The following is a 12,312-nucleotide window of genomic DNA, read 5'->3' as shown; positions in this document are numbered from 1 at the left end:
CAGCATTTATTGCCCATCCCTAGTTGCTCTTGAGAAGGTGGTGGTGAGCTGCCTTCTTGAATCGCTGCAGTCCATGTGCTGTGGGTTGACCCACAATGCCGTTAGGGAGGGAATTCCAGGATTTTGATCCAGCGACCCAGAATTATTCCAGGAACTGCTTGTTCTTCAGCTGCAAGTTGTTAAAGTGCCAGCACGCAGACCCCATTTGAGTACAGGACAGAACTAGTTCTACCCACACCATACGGTGGTCCAAGCATGGTACCTGCTGCACAGAAGCTGCCAGAGTGCAGGACACGAACGCCATAGTAATATAAAAGCGGTCAATTCTGGATACTCTGACTGCATGCCTCACAAAAGTAAAGACACTGGAGTCAGGATGGGGATTCCGCCAAGTCAAAGGACCTGATCAGGTCCCTTATCTTCCCTGTCAATGCTGAATGGTGTAGAGTACCAGCAAGGTCCTACTCCCCAGGGGTGCAGTTGAAATTCCTCTCCCCTTCCCCCTCCACCCGAAGGAAAATACACTCACTCTCATCAATGACAAAGTGAATTGCCACGGCCCCCCCAAGTGGACGGTGAGGTGCAGCTATCGGTCTGGCACAGGCTCCGTAAGTGACCCTTAAGATCTCTGCCTGAAAATGTGGGGCCAACAAAAGACCCACCCTTCCAGAATTTGAGGCTAGTTCACTCATGTCAGTTGCCCCTTGCCACTCCAGGGGCCATGTGACTTTATCTCCAGAATGGTGTGGATTTCCTGCAAGAAGCACACTGCATACTTCCCATCCCTCAAGATTGATAAGGTCTGAAATCTGTGCTGTGCTTCTCTGCTGCCATGGATGCTAAGGCTGGCTATGATTATCTTCATTGTCAGAGGTATGTGTCACCATCACCAGCACCTAGTGTGAAGAAGGAGAGGATGTTTGAAGTTTTCCTCCCTCTTCAGGAGCCTGGTAAGAAACATCCAGAACCACCACTTAATATTCTATTCCAGCTCAGAAGCCTTTTTTGCTGCATGGACGGACTAGAATATCAGCAAGAAGGAATGCAACCGGTCCAGGGCTCTGTCTTTGCGATACAGATTACTCTGCAAAATGTCCTGGCATTCCCTTGCGGGGATGAGGGGGGGATTGGTCGGGGTCAACTAGGGCTTCCACAACATCATCCTACAATGATTCAAGATTATCCCCAGTGCTCGCCACAAACACCCCATCTTCCACCAGGTCTTCGCCTCCGGCTACTGACCCATCCCTCACATTGAATGTGGGGACTGGTTCAGGGCCACTGACTCAACCTTTGCCTCAATCAAACCCTCAGAATCAATGGCAGAGGGGTCCAGTCTGGTCTCCTTTGATGAGTCACCATGTGGCTGCGAATCGGGTCCTGCACCAATCCCAGTGCTAGGTGGTCCAGTGTGTCAGAAAACAATTCCCACTGCAGTACCGGAGTGCGCAGCACTGAAATGGGGAAGGAGGCGAAGGGGCCTTCCCCACTGCTGCCTCGTGATTCAGTGTCTGGGGCACTGCTGAAGTTCCCAGATGGGTCATAGAATCATAGAAACCCTACAGTACAGAAAGAGGCCATTCGGCCCATCGAGTCTGCACCGACCACAATCCCACCCAGGCCCTACCCCCATATCCCTACATATTTACCCATTATTCCCTCTAACCTACACATCTCAGGACACTAAGGGCAATTTTTAGCATGGCCAATCAACCTAACCCGCACATCTTTGGACTGTGGGAGGAAACCGGAGCACCCGGAGGAAACCCACGCAGACACGAGGAGAATGTGCAAACTCCACACAGACAGTGACCCAAGCCGGGAATCGAAACCAGGTCCCTGGAGCTGTGAAGCAGCAGTGCTAACCACTGTGCTACCGTGCCGCCCTAGCCGGTAGTAGGCAACTCAGGGCTGCAGGGAGTTTCTTGGCAGGGTGTGCCCTCGGACTGCACCCATGCCCGCTCTCAAGGCTCCCTGGCCAGTGGACTGTGGCATCATGTCCCTACTCTGTCCCTCTTCTGAAGGCAGTGCGAGGTTTTCATCAGTGGAAGGGACATACTGCACACTGCATGCCTTTCCAGGGGATGTTAGGAGCCACAGAAACCTCCATGCCTTTGGAGACTCCCTTTTCCTCTTCCCATCACTCTGTTCTCCAGGGCTTTTATGTTTCAGTTTGCCCGAGGACTATGATAAGTTTGGGCCACATGGGGGACAGGTCCCAGCTTGGCCACCTTGGTGGTGTTAGTGACCATGGAGGTGGGGCAATGCTTTCACAAATGCCCCATTTCGTTGCAAATGTGGCACCAAAAGTCATCTGCTGGCCAAAAGACCTTGTAGCTAGTGCCTCCATATTGTACTGTGAAGCCTCCTCCCAGGCCAGATTAATAAATACCTGGCACTGGAAGGAGAACATGTGGCAGAGGCTTGGCTCCCTCAGGCTGAACAACATCAGCACTACTCCAGACTTGACCTCTCACAGATTGTGTAGATGGAGAAGGATGAACTTACTGGGGACAAAGGGCAAGATGTTAGAAAGTGTTAAGGTGGTGGGGGGGGGTCTCTTAATAGGAATGTCCCACCTGTGGTGAGCCCCTTTTGCAGAGCCCAGTGACTGCTCACTTGGTCGTTGGGAAGAGTATGGCTTACATCTTAAAAGCTGCATCTATGAGTGTGGAGCTGACAACCCCAGCCACAGCCTTAACACACAGAGTTATCCCAAGAGTCTTGATCAGAAGGCAGAAAGGTGATAGGGATGCAGAAGCAGCTGCTCCTTCATACATATTAGGAGGCCTCACCACCGGCGAAGACGTTGCTGCCATTGGGGTCCAAGATACACCCACTCCAATCTTACCTTATGATTGAGCAATATTCTGGGTGGGGTGATAGAATTTTTCTCCCCCAAAACAGAGTAGGGAGGAAGGGATTGAGAGAGAACAGGAGGGGATGAGGGCGCAGTTTTCCTACACACAGGGATTAGATGTTCTTTCTTTGTTTGTCTCTTGGATTTAAACACTTGCGGAAACAGGCAGGGTCTTTTAAATGAGCTCAAAGCAAAAGGCACTTGAGCCCAGTCACTCACACAGCCCTTCCTCCCCAAGTCCTTTATGATTCTTCTCTCCTTCCCCTACAAACACAGTTCTTGACAGATCCCCACAAATATTCAGGCTCACCTGTAGATGTTGAAATAATTTCTCTTTCAGATATTACAATCTTTCGCCTGGTCTCCCGGTTCCGTACCTCCTTTCTCTCTCTCCCCTCCAATTCCTGGGTCTATCGGCTTCTCAGACTCCTGGATCTGCAGTAGAACCTGCAGCAGTGAATAACAGCAATAGGCTCAGGAAACAGCACAGGCTGAGAAAGCAGCAGCAATAGGCCCCGGGTCTTCTTACCTGATTGCAGAGTTGTTTCAGCAAGTAGGCAGTTGCTAAGCCATTAATGAGCTCCCAGTCCGACTCTTGCAGCCTTTAAGAAACTTTGTCTTTAAGCAAAACAAAAAAAGAAAGCCTTGTTTTCTCTCTCCAATATCCACAGCATGAGAGAGGTTGAGTGTGAGGCACTGGACAAAGGCTGTGTTCAGTCTCACCACTCTCCTCCCATTTTCCCAGTGTCCCAACTGTCCCGTATTTGTACTCTTTTGAGTCTGTCCATTCAATCAATGATCAAATTAACAGGTTGAATTAAAGTGAGATTGTAAGAGGTTCTGTAACAAAAGACAAAGTCTTAATAGAAACTTATTAAGTCAAATTTTGGTTTGGGACGGTGGCACAATGGTTAGCACTGCTGCCTCACAGCACTGGGACCTGGGTTCGATTCCCGGCTTGGGTCACTGTCTGTGTGGAGTTTGCCCGTTCTCTCCGTGTCTGCTGGTTTTCCTCCGGGTGCTCCGGTTTGCTCCCACAGTCCAAAGATGTGCAGGTTAAGGGCATTGGCCATACTAAATTGCCCCTCAGTGTCCCGGGATGCGTAGGTTAGAGGGATTAGCCGGGTAAATATGTGGGATTGCGGGGATAGGACCTGGGTGGGATTGCGGTTGGTGCAGACTCGATGGGCCAAATGGCCTTCTTCTGCATTGTAGGGTTTCTATGATTCTATGATAAATTAAAATGTCATTTTATGGGGTGAAGAAGCAGTCCAGCCCCATGGTACCCACCAGCCATGGAAGGCTGTCCCCTATTTATACTATTTTAATAAAACAAATGATCAAAATAAACAAGAAGTGACTGCCCCTGATGGGGCACAGTAACAAAAACTCAAAACTTCCAAGGAATCTTACAAGATCAAATTAAAATGTCTTTCCCGGGGAGTGATGATGCAACCCCACCCCGTGGCACCCACCAGAGGAAGGCCTTGTGTTTACTGGCAGATGTTGTGTGCTCCCTTTCCAGAGCCATCCAGCTGTGAACATAGCCGCAATAGAGGGGCGGACTATGATATAACCTTAGGATGATGCTGTAATAATACATTTCATAGGACAATAAATGAGGAAAGGGGGAACAAAATGATCATCTAAAGGTGATATGGGAACACCACTATCATTCTACCTGTGTAGCATGATTCACAGAATTGCTATATAATTACATAGAACATAGAACAGTACAGCACAGAACAGGCCCTTCGGCCCACGATGTTGTGCCGAGCTTTATCTGAAACCAAGATCAAGCTATCCCACTCCCTATCATCCTGGTGTGCTCCATGTGCCTATCCAATAACCGCTTAAATGTTCCTAAAGTGTCTGACTCCACTATCACTGCAGTCCATTCCACACCCCAACCACTCTCTGCGTAAAGAACCTACCTCTGATATCCTTCCTGTATCTCCCACCACGAACCCTATAGTTATGCCCCCTTGTAATAGCTCCATCCACCCGAGGAAATAGTCTTTGAACGTTCACTCTATCTATCCCCTTCATCATTTTATAAACCTCTATTAAGTCTCCCCTCAGCCTCCTCCGCTCCAAAGAGAACAGCCCTAGCTCCCTCAACCTTTCCTCATAAGACCTACCCTCCAAACCAGGCAGCATCCTGGTAAATCTCCTCTGCACTCTTTCCAGCGCTTCCACATCCTTCTTATAGTGAGGTGACCAGAACTGCACACAATATTCCAAATGTGGTCTCACCAAGGTCCTGTACAGTTGCAGCATAACCCCACGGCTCTTAAACTCCAACCCCCTGTTAATAAAAGCTAACACACTATAGGCCTTCTTCACAGCTCTATCCACTTGAGTGGCAACCTTTAGAGATCTGTGGATATGGACCCCAAGATCTTTCTGTTCCTCCACAGTCTTCAGAACCCTACCTTTGACCCTGTAATCCACATTTAAATTAGTCCTACCAAAATGAATCGCCTCACATTTATCAGGGTTAAACTCCATTTGCCATTTTTCAGCCCAGCTTTGCATCCTATCTATGTCTCTTTGCAGCCTACAACAGCCCTCCACCTCATCCACTACTCCACCAATCTTGGTGTCATCAGCAAATTTACTGATCCACCCTTCAGCCCCCTCCTCTAAGTCATTAATAAAAATCACAAAGAGCAGAGGACCAAGCACTGATCCCTGTGGCACTCCGCTAGCAACCTGCCTCCAATCCGAAAATTTTCCATCCACCACCACCCTCTGTCTTCGATCAGACAGCCAGTTACCTATCCAATCGGCCAACTTTCCCTCTATCCCACACCTCCTCACTTTCATCATAAGCCGACCTTGGGGGACCTTATCAAATGCAAATTACGCAAACGCAAATTACCTAGAATTTGTTGTCTACTGCCATCAAATATGATTATTCATTATGCACAAAAAATATTAGCTGGAAGAGTATAAAGATGCCACAAGTTTGCATTGCTCCACATATCGGCTTAATGCTAAGTGAAAGTCCAATGTGCCTCACCAAAGCAGAATGAGGGGCTATATCTTCAATCCTGGGCAATAAGGGCTGACAGCGAAAGGATACTCAATTTATTTCAAACAAACTTGTTCACGGATCATGTTGTGATCTCTACCCAATAAGTGCTAAGCAATTGGAATAATCTCCCAGTTAGGATAATGGAATCAAAGACATTGGGAAGGTTCAAAATGCAACTGAATGTTCAGTTTGGTGTGTTGGAACATGACTGGAATGTAATTTGATCGACTTAATGGCCACTTCTTCTTGCCTTTTCTTCGGCAATGGATGCTGCAATTGTGTGGAACAGAGCAGGACACAGCAGAAGTGCTCAAGTAATGGACACATTGTGAGGATAAAGCCCATGCATTATCCAACAATTATGTTGCATGGCCAATTTCAAGCATATCACCACCTAAGGGTCAAAGTTGTGATCAAAATGACTTCTGTAAAGCTAAGTGTGAATTAATAGTGGCAGGGAAAGTTATGTGATGAAAGGTTTGACTGGGTTTGCAGCAGAGAACAGGTGTGGATTTACAACTAACATGGTGTCCATGGCAGTTATATTTCACCCTGAAGTGAAGCCTTAATTTACACACTAATATTTTTCACCGGTGATACTGAAGCATTCAGATCCTGAAATAAACAATACCATTGGATACTAAAGCATAGGTAGGAATTTGTGAGCTACTGTTTTATAAGATTGATGCCATCTGTTAATAGTTTGTTAGTTATATAGTTAAGATATATGTTAAGTGTCAAGTACTTTGATCACACATAAATAGGGGTCACTTATGTTATCGGTGGGCACTGTGGGGCATCATCAGCCCCCAGGAATGACAGAGTGGCACAGTGGTTAGCACTGCTGTCTCACAGTGCCAGGGATCCAGGTTCGATTCTGGCCTTGGGTGACTGTGTGGAGTCTGCACGTTCTCCCCGGGTCTGCTCCGGTTTCCTTCCACAGTCCAAAGATGTGCAGGTTGGGTGGATTAGCCATGGTAAATCCAATGGGTTACAGGAATAGGGTGAGCCTGGATGAGATGATCTTTTGGAGAGTCAGTGCAGACTCAATGGGATGAATGGCCTCCTTCTGCACTATAGGGATTCTATGATGCCATGATTTTGAATTAATTTATTAAGTTTCCTTTTGATGTTATGTTTCAATTTCATTGTCCCAACAGAGGCTGTCACCCCTCTAATTTTTGTTTAATTTGTTGATTATTATTTTATTTAAAGAGTATAAATAGGGGACAGTTTTCCATCACCAGTGGGCTCTATGGGAGTATTTTGGTTTAGTTAGTTAAGTTTCCTTTTGACATTTTGTCTTAGTTACAGTGTCTCATCAGGGGCTTCTCCCATCTTTAATTTGTTTGATTCATTGATTATTGTTTTCTCCTCTTACCTGGATGAGTGCAGTTCCAACAACACTCCAGAAGCTTGACACCATCCAGGACAAAGCAGCCTGCTTGATTGGCATCCCTTGCACGAACATTCGTTCCCTCCACCACCAAAGCACTGGAGCAGCAATGTGCACCATCTACAAGATGTACTGCAGGAATTCACCAAAGCTCCTTAGACAGTACCTTCCGAACGCTAACCACTACCATCTAGAAGATCAAGGGGAACAAATACGTGGAAACACAACCACCTGGAAGTTCCAAGCCACTCACCATCCTGTCTTGGAAATATATTGCCGTTTCTTCACTGTTGCTGGATCAAAATCCTGGATCTCCCTCTCTGATAGCACTGTGGGTGTACCTAGACCATATGGACTGCAGCCGTTCAAGAAGATAGCTCACCACCACCTTCTCAAGAGAAAGCACAGTGACACAGTGGTTAGCACTGCTGCCTCACAGCGCCAGAGACCTGGGTTCCATTCCCGGCTTGGGTCACTGTCTGTGTGGAGTTTGCACATTCTCCTTGTGTCTGCGTGGGTTTCCTCTGGGTGCTCCAGTTTCATTCCACAGTCCAAAGATGCGCAGGTTAAGTGGATTGGCCATGCTAAATTGCCACTTAATGTCAGGGGGACTAGCTAGGGTAAATACGTGGGGTTACGGGAATAGGGATGGGTGGGATTGTGGTTGGTGCAGACTCGATGGGCTGAATGGTCTCCTTCTGCACTGTAGGGATTCTATGAATTAGGGATGGGCAATGAATGCTGGCCTAGCTAGTGAAGCCCACATCTGGAAATGAATTTTTTTTTAAAGGTGCGAAGTATTTTCGGAGCAAGAGGCTCCTCAATTGGACACTAAGGAAGGTTTGAATAAACTCTTAAAATTTCTGGACAAGATTTATAAGAAAGATGATCTGTGGAATGGATATGAGACATGGTCAGATTTTGATAAATTTAGAAGGATGGATGGTTATTCCATAGAAGGTTATTTCACAGAAGATTATATCATGGAACTTAACAGACTATATACAAGATTACAGAAATTCTGTTTGGAGATCCATATTCAGTGCCAGCTTTCAAATTGTTGGATTATGCTAAAGGATCGAACATGGATAGGCTCCTGGTTTTAACTACAGTTGGATTCTCAGAAAGCGATAAGCTTTTGGAACAGATGTCTGAAGCTTTGAAAAAATACTTTCCAGGGAAACATTTATTTCCAGCCACGTTCATGGCACCACTGGGATGTTCAGCAGGAACATGGTGGATTCAATGCTGACAGCATTTCAAGATTGTTTTAGATGTGGGGCACAAGCACCAATATGAAAGAAGAACCACAAACAGTAGAAATGAGTGCAGTAAGAAATCTCACAACACCAGAGTAAAGTCCAACAGGTTTATTTGTTATCATGAGCTTTCAGAGCGCTGCTCCTTCATCAGGTGAGTCAGTAGAAATGACGATAGAGAACCTTTTTGTAGCTCAAACAGACAACAGAAATTGGGATGGCAGGAAAATGAACCCCAAGAATAATCGAGGAATGGTAAACAGATGTTTCAGGTGTAACTCGAAAAATCATTATGTGATTATTTGTCCAAAACAGAATAACAAGCTTTTTGAAATGACATAACGCAAAAAGAAAATTTGGAAGGGGCAGATGACAATTCTAATCAGTCATTAGGAATTGTACTGGTTACCAGATGCTTCAGTCCGGTAATGGGTACTTAAGTTGCGGATTCATTCAATTGTGTTGTGTTAGACAGTGAGTGTGAATCCACAGTATGTGTAGTGGATCGGTTAAAATGTTATCTGGCTTTTCTAAAGAGTGAAAGACCAAAGTAAGGTTAAGGAATATGAAAGTTCTGCTTACTTCAGGTTCAAGACAATAACACTAGTCAAAGTCATTAAGCAGTTTGGTGATTCCATATAAAATAGCTGGGGTAAAGCATTTTATCGGCACAGATGTAGCATCCAGTGAAATACTCATACTGTTGAGTAAGCCATCAATGAAAAAGGCTCAAATAAAATTAGATATGGAAGATAATAAAGCAATTGTTTTTGGGAAATGTGTAGGTTAACAGTTTACCCAATTTGTGGCAAGTGGATGAAGTAACAGTGGGTGACCATTTTGGAGATGACCATAATAAAAATTAACAAAATTTATAAGAAATTTTTGTTAGGTTAGATTTAGCATAGTTATGGACAAGGGTAAAGATAGAACAGGGGTTCTAAATTGGGGAGAGACAAATCTTACAAAGCTGAGAGATGATCTGGCGAAAGTGGACTGGTTACAGCTACTTGAAGGGAAATCAGTGATAAACTAGTGGAAGACTTCCAAAAGTGAGATTCTACACACACAGTGTAGATATGTCCCCATAAAGAAAAAAGATGCTATGCCAAACCTCGAGCCCCCTGGTTATCTAGAAGCATAGAAGGTAAGATAAAGCAGAAAAAGAAAGCTGATGATAGTCACAAGAAACTTAATATCATAGAAAGCCTGGAGGAGTATAGAAAGTACAAGGGTGAAGTTATGAAGTTAGGAAAGCAAAGGGAGGATATGAAACAATATTAATGGGTATAATTTTTTAAAAAAAGATATTTTACCATTACATTAAGAGCAAGACAATAACTAAAGGTTGGGCCCTTCAGAGATACATGTGGCAACTTGTGCGCTGATGCTGGAGATGTGGGCAGAGTTCTTAATAAGTACTTTGTCTGTCTTCACTAAGGAGAGGGATGATGTAGACAGTCTGGTTAGAAGAGTGTAAAATATTAGTTACATTAAGCATGAGTGAGAAAGGAAGTAGTAGAGGGACTGACATCCTTGAAGGTGGATAAATCACCAGAGCCAGATGAATTGTATCCCAGGCTGTTAAAGGAAGCCAGGGAAAAAATAGCGAATGGTCTGAAGATAATTTTCCAATCCTCACTAGATACAGGTGAGGTACCAGAGGACTGGAGGTCTGCGAACATTATACCATTATTTTAGAAAGGGTGTGAGGGATAGGCCAAGGAATTATAGGACGGTCATTCTTTATTGGATGAGGTATAGAATACAAAAGCAGGGATGTAATGGTGAAACTGTATAAAACACTGGTTTGGCCATACCTGGAATTTTGTCCACAGTTCTGGTCACCACATTACAGGAAGGACAAAATTGCTCTGGAGAGACTACAGAAGAGATTTAAAAGAGTGTTGCCAGGGCTTGAACATTGCAGCTATGAGGAAAGATGAGATAGGCTGGGGTTGTTTTCCTTGGAACTGAGGAAGCTGAGCGGTGATCTGAGTGAATTGTACATTATAAGTGGCCTAAATAGAGCAGACAAAGATGCCCTGTTTCCCCTAGCAGAGAGGTAAATTACCAGGTGGCACAGATTTAAGGTGATTTTGGAAGGACTCGGGGGGTGGGGGGTGGGGGGGAGGACATAGGAACATTTTCTTCATCCAGAGGATGGTGGGTGTTTAGAATTCACTGCCTGGTTTGGTGGGGGAGGCAGAAACCCTCATCTCATTTAAAAGGTATCTGGATCTGCACCTAAAGTGCTGTAACCTAGATGGCTACAGACTGGGTGCTGAAAAGGCGGGATTAAAACGGGCAGCTAATTTTTTATTTTTCAGCTGGCACAAACACAACGTTCTGAATGTCCTCTTTCTGTGCCATAACTTTTCTATAGTTCTATCCATCAAGCCAGATTTCACTCTACGATCAGACATGTCTGTTATTAACACCAGCTGGGATTATTACAAGGTGAAGGGCATTGTTAATTAAGTATTTTGATCATATAAATGGGGGACAACGGGACACTGGGTGTTTTGGAAAGAGGTATGTGACTGAACAAAGTCAATAAATTCCCTCTGTAAAAAAAACCTTTGTGTCTTGTTTTTGACTTCACTTGGATTCTGTTATGACCATCAGACTTAAAATTATAGCTCATAATTCATATGTGGCACTAATCCACTAAATCTGGAGAGAAATCCAATAATCCCTAAAAAAGAAAGTACAAGAAATATTTTGACTAACTTGGAGTACAACACCTTGTGAACATACAGATTAGAAATCAGAGGTTTCGGAGATCAAGTTCCACCCCAGAGACTTGAGCACAAGCTGACACTCAATGCAGTACTGTGGGGAATGCTGCATTATCAGAGGCGACACCTTTTGGATGAGACGTTAAGCCAAACCTGCCCTCTCAGGGAAATACTATATCCCAAGACGTTTTTTCAAGGAAGAGGAAGGGAAGCTCCTCAAAGGAATCAGTATTTATTCCTCAAAAAAAAAGTGAAAGTCTACTGCACATCACCAAAGCAAAACGTACCTTTAAACCTGAGCAGTAAGGACTGACGCTGAAAGGATATTCAACTTGTTTCAAATAAACTGACTATTCAAGAATCATTTTGCGATCTGTACCCAATAGGCAATAAGCAATTGGAATAAACTACCAGTTCGGATAATGGGATCAAAGGTGTTGGGAGGGTTCAAAACCCAATTGAACGTTCAGCTGAATAAATTGGAATATGAATGGAATTGAAAAAATCATCATCTTGTTGTTCTTTGAGGGATCTTGCTGAGTGCAAATGGGCTGTCATGTTTCCTACATTACACCAGTGATCACATTTTAAAAGTACCACGTTGACTGTGAGACACCTTTACAGCCTGAACGGTGCTACATAAAGTGAGAGGGGTTTTTGTTTTGGAAAACTGTTTTGTGTTTTTATAACTGCATCAAGTTACAAGATATGAAACATCTATGTTGGCTTAAATGTAAAGAGAGATGTGTCCAGACAGTGGCAGCAAACTACAGCAAAGTAACAGACGAGGAACTGTTGGTGAATATATTTGGATACGTCCTTACATTCTTTGTGTCTGCAAGCTCTTCATTTTGCAAATCTGACTTGCTCCTGGACAGATGTTGGGAAAAGAATGTGCAGCACTGGCCCCTTTCAACATCCAACTCTCTGCTTTTTTTCATCTCCATTAATCATTTTAGATGTGTTATGTGAACTGGCATTGTTGTGAGCTATTTATATGTGCTGTAAACAACACG

This window comes from Mustelus asterias, chromosome 23, assembly GCF_964213995.1.
Source record: "Mustelus asterias chromosome 23, sMusAst1.hap1.1, whole genome shotgun sequence".
NCBI classification, from domain to species: Eukaryota; Metazoa; Chordata; class Chondrichthyes; order Carcharhiniformes; family Triakidae; genus Mustelus; species Mustelus asterias.
The sequence above is the reverse complement of the archived record's forward strand: the minus strand, read 5'-3'. Positions refer to the sequence as shown.